This window comes from Limulus polyphemus, unplaced genomic scaffold (assembly GCF_000517525.1).
Source record: "Limulus polyphemus unplaced genomic scaffold, Limulus_polyphemus-2.1.2 Scaffold2528, whole genome shotgun sequence".
Taxonomy (NCBI): Eukaryota; Metazoa; Arthropoda; class Merostomata; order Xiphosura; family Limulidae; genus Limulus; species Limulus polyphemus.
This window is the reverse complement of record NW_013668138.1, coordinates 101495-108953: the sequence shown is the minus strand read 5'-3', so window position 1 is coordinate 108953 and position 7459 is coordinate 101495. Positions and strand designations below refer to the sequence as shown.

Here is a 7459-nt window from a genome sequence, read left to right as displayed (position 1 = left end):
CTTTGAGCATCTCATTGGGCATTTAAAATACAGGCCTTACTTTGAAAATGCTTTAATAACAGGATATTTGGTTGAATTCAGTTAATATAAACCAACAGATTAATAAAATTTGACATACGTACACATATCATTAATTTAGCTGACCATTCTCTAATGATGCTGTACTACATGCAAATTACACAAATTGATACAAAAATAATGAATTTTATTTCACTATTATTACACATTGTCATCGTAAGTAAAGTTTTGGAATCATTAGAAAACTTGTTCCACATTACAGATGTAATTCTCATATTACAATACAAGATTATTATGTTCCAACACATACAAAAATGTTTTCAAATAAGTTTCATACAGGAATGACAAATCACAGCAATTTTCTCACACAACTATGTAGGGAAAACTGTCACATTATCTTACAAAACCCCAAATAAATAAAACATTATATTACAGATGGCTGAGTAAGTTATATTACAACTGATGAAACAATACAATCTAATCTACAAGTAGAAATGTATATGGATAACAAAGTTGATTTTTAGTTATATGATGCCACCAAAAGTTGATTGCTTTTCAGATAGGCATGTAACAGCTCTTTATGACGCAAAAATACTCGGATCATAAAGGTGTGTTCAGATCGAGAATTTTGAATTTTCACGATGGAATACTTCTTTCATTTAATGGCAGTGTAAAACAAAGGAACCTGGATAATCAGGACCATGCAGAAAAAGGACCTGCAACAAGTTGTACCTGAGTCATGGTAAGCATAGTGCAGCATCTTGTAACACCAGACAATCCACAAATACAGAGGTCAGTGACAAAAGCCGTCGACATGTGATTGTATGGAACATAATCAACAAAAGTTACAGCTGTTTCCTACCTCAAGCAGCTGGAGAATTAAATAGATATTCTTTTTACCCATACAAAGACATATGGCTTTGCCGATGAATATCTGTGTGATCAGACTGTTGAAACTATGAGGAAACTATCCTCGTCATATATTATGCAGGAGCAGTGTACTTTAAAAATGAGTTTTATGATGGGAGCTTTTTTGCAATGGAAACTACACTACAAGGCTGTTGTCAAAATACACAGGTGAGGGCAAGGTTCCCAAATCGTTTTGCTGTAACACACTTCACCTCTGTAGTATAACTAATGTTAATAGGGATACTTCTAAAATGTTATTAACCCTTACCTGAAGAATTGACTGGTCCACACTATTCATACAATGTTAAAGAAATAAATCACCACAAGTTGATACTGAATCTATAATGCATAATTATCAGATCATAAGACTGTTTAATAACTGTGGTCAAAAGAGAAAGGCAAATATCAAGGATTGTTTGGGCTAATGGATGTATGAGAATTGATGGATGGATAATTTTAATGGTCCAGAAGCATCCATTCCCACCAGAAAAAGCTACAATTTATCTAAACTATTTACTTTTGACAACAACTGAAAGATCTGCTGCCTAGATTATTGGGATTGGATCATTGTTTACTACAAATGTGGTCAGACAAATCATGTTTCACATTTGTCTACAACAATGGTAGGCCTTAACTGGCAAAAACCAAATAAAGTCATTGACCCATCATGCATAGCCTCCATAGAATTATAAAAATCTCTGAAGCATTAGTGGAGTGTCATATCCAGACTGTAATCAAGGTATATATGGGTAGGTTGGGGTTTCTAATATTGCTATCATTGAATTTTTATTCCTAGAACAAAATTTCTTTTTGCATACTGATGTATTTAGTTTTAAACAATTATGAGACACTTTTTAAATAACTGAAATCATTCTGCCATATTTGCTATTGCACTCACTTCTTTCACTGAAAAAAGGAATCTTTGTAATGAGAAGTTTTCTTAAAAGTGTTACCTTTCATACATATCTAACTTTGTGGCTCAGATCTTGGAGGACACGTAAACATATCCAGAGGGAATGAACTACAACTTTACTTTCTATTCTTACAGAATGAGTAATGAAATTTTAAGTCATTTTTTTTCCTGAATTCTTGGCCACAGTTTTCACACTTATGGCTTGCTATAGTTCGATGTTGACGAAGATGATGGACACTGAGGGAAGTTCCAGAACTGAATGTCTTGTTGCACACTGGACATAAGTACCTTGTTCCTGTTGGAGTTACAACAGCCTGCTGGGCCCAGCTGATATAGTGACTTCCTAAGTAAAAAGCATTGACATAGAAGTCTTTTAGCACTTCAAAATAATTAAATTCACAAATTATCTCTGACCTGAGAAAAACAACTTTTAAATCTTAATTCATTTTAACATGTTTGTCCACTTGTGCAAATAACAAAGCTTGTAACACTTGCTTTTTCAATGTGTGTAATGTTGCTTACTAGCCACAGGATTAAAGAAATTCCTCACTTTTTGACATTTCCTATAGGTATTTTAAAATACTAACACATATACTCTATGTGAGACAATGAATAACCTGCTTACTGTGCATCGTACCTCCTTTATAATGATCAGCTTCCTTATATTACAGGAGTTACTTCCAGCTAGTAAGAATAACCAAGTCCCTCTGATGATATAAAGAATAAGAACCCCAATATATATGACCAGTAGTAAAAAACAATGCTAACAGCTTCCTGTATTTATACATACTGGATAGTAAATACTGTACTATATGGTGAAATTCCTACATGTAAAGACAAAAAATTACTTTGCAATGACTCTTGCTGTGAGTCTCTCTTAGTCTCACCACATTCAAAATTTCATGGATCTAGGTAGAAGACTTTAAATCACCATTATCTAGTTTCATCAGTTCAAACCATTGGAAGATTTGTGTTGCACATGGGCATGGAACATCAAATCACCATTATTTAGTTTCATCAGTTCAAACCTTCTAATGGACCTGTGGGAGGATATGTAGCTCACCTGGACGTTGGACATCAAATCACCATTATTTAGTTTCATCAGTTCAAACCATTGGAAGATCTGTGTTGCACATGAGCATTGAACATCAAATCTCCCTTACATAGTTTCGTCAGTTCAAACCTTCTGATGGACCTGTGGTGCACCTGGACATTGGACATCAAATCTCCCTTACATAGTTTCATCAGTTCAAACCTTCTAATGGATCTGTGGTGCACCTGGACATTGGACATCAAATCACCATTATTTAGTTTCATCAGTTCAAACCTTCTAATGGATCTGTGGTGCACCTGGACATTGGACATCAAATCACCATTATTTAGTTTCATCAGTTCAAACCTTCTAATGGATCTGTGGTGCACCTGGACATTGGACATCAAATCACCATTATTTAGTTTCATCAGTTCAAACCTTCTGATGGATCTGTGGTGCACTTGGACATTGGACATCAAATCACCATTATTTAGTTTTATCAGTTCAACCTTCTAATGGACCTCTGGGAGGTGAATTACGACAGATTTGTTTTTAACACACACTCTTCTGAGCACACAATAGTAAAGGTTGTCGTCTCGATTACCATAATGTTATGGAGGATATGTAGCTCACCTGTACGTTGGACATCAAATCACCATTATTTAGTTTTATCAGTTCAAACCTTCTAATGGACCTGTGGGAGGATATGTGGTGCACCTGGGAATTGGACATCAAATCACCATTATTTAGTTTCATCAGTTCAGAAGTTTTGATAGAACACTGTTAACAACATACATACAACTAGTAGTATGGTGAACCTGTTTAGAACACTGTTAACAACATACATATAACTAGTAGTATGGTGGATCTGTTTAGACCACTGTTAACAACATACATATAACTAGTAGTATGGTGAACCTGTTTAGAACACTGTTAACAACATACATATAACTAGTAGTATGATGAACCTGTTTAGACCATTGTTAACAACATATATATAACTAGTAGTATGGTGAACCTGTTTAGACCACTGTTAACAACATACATAACTAGTAGTATGGTGAACCTGTTTAGACCACTGTTAACAACATACATAACTAGTAGTATGGTGAACCTGTTACGACCACTGTTAACAACATACATAACTAGTAGTATGGTGAACCTGTTCAGACCACTGTTAACAACGTACATAACTATTAGCATGGTGGATCTGTTTAGACCACTGTTAACAACATACACAACTAGTAGTATGGTGAACCTGTTTAGACCACTGTTAACAACATATGTAACTAGTAGTATGGTGACAAATGTGATAGTGATACATGAAAGAAAAAAAAAAAAGTGTATGTGATGTGCATGTTAAAACTAACAACATTATATCTCTAGAAAAGAGGTAAAATACATTGTTACCATGACAAAATCGTAAATATATATATATACACATTCTTTTTGCACAAAATAAAAACTTTCATCAACATAAAAGTACCAGATCTTTCTTCTTAAAGATATATTATGAACACTACTTAACTGACAATTTATAGTTATAAACATTAAACCTAGTAATAATGATCTATGGTTGACAGTCAACTAATTTGGATATAAAGGGTTCCCAAGCACAGGAGTGTAATTATTATAAAAATTATATATACGCATATAAAATATTCCCAGCAAATTTGAAACTTAAAAAAAATCACCACGTTTCCATTAACTGTGAACTTTCACTTGCCACGTTTAACAGGTGGCTACAAAAAGTATTCACTTTCTTTCAGTCATTACGGTGAACTACTTTTAACATTTTCAGCAAACTCTGCAAGTTTCAAAGAGTGAATAGAACTCATTCCTCAGTTAGAATTCTGCTAAAACAATAGAAAATTTATTTTTCTTCTTTAAAAAAAGGACTGACTGGATATTTTTATTGTTAAGAATACATAAAGATATAATCCTCAATGATTTCATTAAGATATAAATATAGTTTTGTACAGTTAACATAAATATTTCTTAAGTTTTCTATATTGTTAAATCTATCCAATATCAGCCAAATAACCAAACTGCTGTTTCTGTCAGAGGATAAAGGATACCATTAAATAGGAACTACCAACTTAGTAAAGCATGTTGTGAGTCAAAAACATAAGAATTGATCAGCATATTTTGTTGAATTTCATAAAACTAGAGTTTTATTTTATAGATTCCTATAATTGATTTATATGCAATTTTATCCCTTCTACATCATCTATTGTATTTCACTAACAAGCATTGTTATTAGTGAAATACATGTAAATGATGAACCTGCATGTAAGTTAATTACCTTAGTTCATTACTAGAAATTACCTTAGTTCATTACTAGATTACTGTGCCTGTTAATTACCTTAGTTCATTACTAGATTACTGTGCCTGTTAGTGAAATACATGTAAATGATGAACCTGCATGTAAGTTCTTACATGCAGGTTCATCATTTACATGTATTTCACTAACAGGCACAGTAATCTAGTAATGAACTAAGGTAATTGACTTGCATGTAGTTTTATCTTGTTTACATCTATGTGTTTCACAAACAGGCATATTTATTTTACAGCCAGTACGAAATTAGTAATTCCCCTGAGAGAGATGACATTAAATTTACCTGTCACACATTACACCTTTATTAGGTTGGTAAAAACTTCAATATTGGAATGCTGGCTGTAAGTTTCATATTAAAAGATGCTGGAAGACATTTCTTGCTGTATGATATTAAAAGATGTTGGAAGACATTTCTTGCAGTATGATATTAAAAGATGTTGGAAGACATTTCTTGCAGTATGATATTAAAAGATGCTGGAAGACATTTCTTGCTGTATGATATTAAAAGATGTTGGAAGACATTTCTTGCAGTATGATATTAAAAGATGTTGGAAGACATTTCTTGCTGTATGATATTAAAAGATGTTGGAAGACATTTCTTGCTGTATGATATTAAAAGATGCTGGAAGACATTTCTTGCTGTATGATATTAAAAGATGTTGGAAGACATTTCTTGCTGTATGATATTAAGATATTGGAAGACATTTCTTGCTGTATGATATTAAGATATTGGAAGACATTTCTTGCTGTATGAATTGTGATACTGGTTACCAATCCTTGGATTAAGTTTTTTTCCAATCAACTATTATATTTTATCAAAATATTACAGGAGATTAAATACTTGGAAAGTTAAAAGAATGGTACATTAGTGTCAAAGTTTTAGTTACAAACTATTTCGTGACCTTTGATACCACATACATATTTCAAGTGAGAAAAGGTATAGTTAGCAAGTTAAATTAGTGTCTTCAAGTTTTAACTATTACTTTTTTAACATTTTATTTTTCAATTTCAAAAAACAGACATATTGATCTATAAGTGAATACTTTTCTAAAATATACAGCAAAAACTTGGTGCAAAGACTATGACAGTACAGTAATTACAGCTGCATGAACAAACCTCTTTAAACACCTATCTAACCAAAAAATTAATGACTTTCACTAATGGTAATGAACCTGTTTTGGAAATACATTTAAATACAAAAACAATTACCTACATAATTTGTAATTCCAGTTGAGAAAGCAAAGTTTTCGTAATGTTCGTCTAATTCAAAAACTATATACTAAACTTCTTATTACTCTGTCTAAGCTATCTCGCGCAGTCAAAAAACTAACACTAAAGGGGGTAAAAGAATGAATGTGTGTTAAACATTTTAAAAAGGGATTAGAAATACTACAGGCTATCAAAAAAATGTTAACAGATTGACAAGACTTCAAGTACATTAAACACTAGTGATGACAAAAGATGGGCTACTTTCAAAAATTGACAGAAATAGATGTTAAAATTAGCAGAACAAAGCAAGAATATTATAGTAAGCATGTTCACAAAAATTCCAAGTAGTTAATACATACAAACATTAAAACTGGGCAAGGAGAAAGAAAAATGAACCCAAAAAATTATAGGATCTGTGTCATTACCCAATAATCCCACTGTTTCAATTTTGTGGAAATATTAATTCTATCATTTAAAGCACTAAAAGACATTCTCATGGGGGAATAATACTATTGTAGGCTATTGTGATGCACCACATGTTTTTAACCCCCTTAGTTAATATGTAAAATACTTCAAAATTACTATGCACGCACAGTATGTTTAGCTCCCCATATAGAAAGTTGGTCAAGGGACAACAACATTTTTCTCATCCTAGGTACACATAGGACTGGATCACCTCACTAGGTTATCACATGACAGGACAGATAGCTGTAGCTTTGCATGTTTTGTGCAACAGTCTTTTCTGATACCACAAGGGCATTATCTGCCCTCTCACTGAAGCAAAAATTATCTCCAGTCACTATGATTTGTACATGTTCTGGCAACCTAGCCTTGATGTTTATGTATATAAAGCCACATTCTCTCAGTTACAGTACACAGAGATAGAAATTACAAAGCAGAACTAGATATTCATATCAGCAGAGATACAGATAGACCATACCAGTTGAGGTTTAAAAACAAATGAAGACCATACCAGTTGAGGTTTAAAAATAAATGAAGACCATACCAGTTGAGGTTTAAAAACAAATGAAGACCATGA

General features: G+C 32.8%; 1 long non-coding RNA gene across 1 annotated transcript; it reads right to left on the bottom strand.

Annotated features, from left to right (window-relative positions):
• Positions 1 to 184: 184 nt before the first annotated feature.
• LOC111087718 lies at positions 185 to 5127 on the bottom strand. The gene is made up of 2 exons (XR_002612376.1): positions 2953 to 5127; positions 185 to 2868 (listed from the first exon to the last, which is right to left on the bottom strand). It is a non-coding gene; the product is annotated as an uncharacterized LOC111087718 (long non-coding RNA).
• Between the last annotated feature and the right edge of the window lie 2332 nt (positions 5128 to 7459).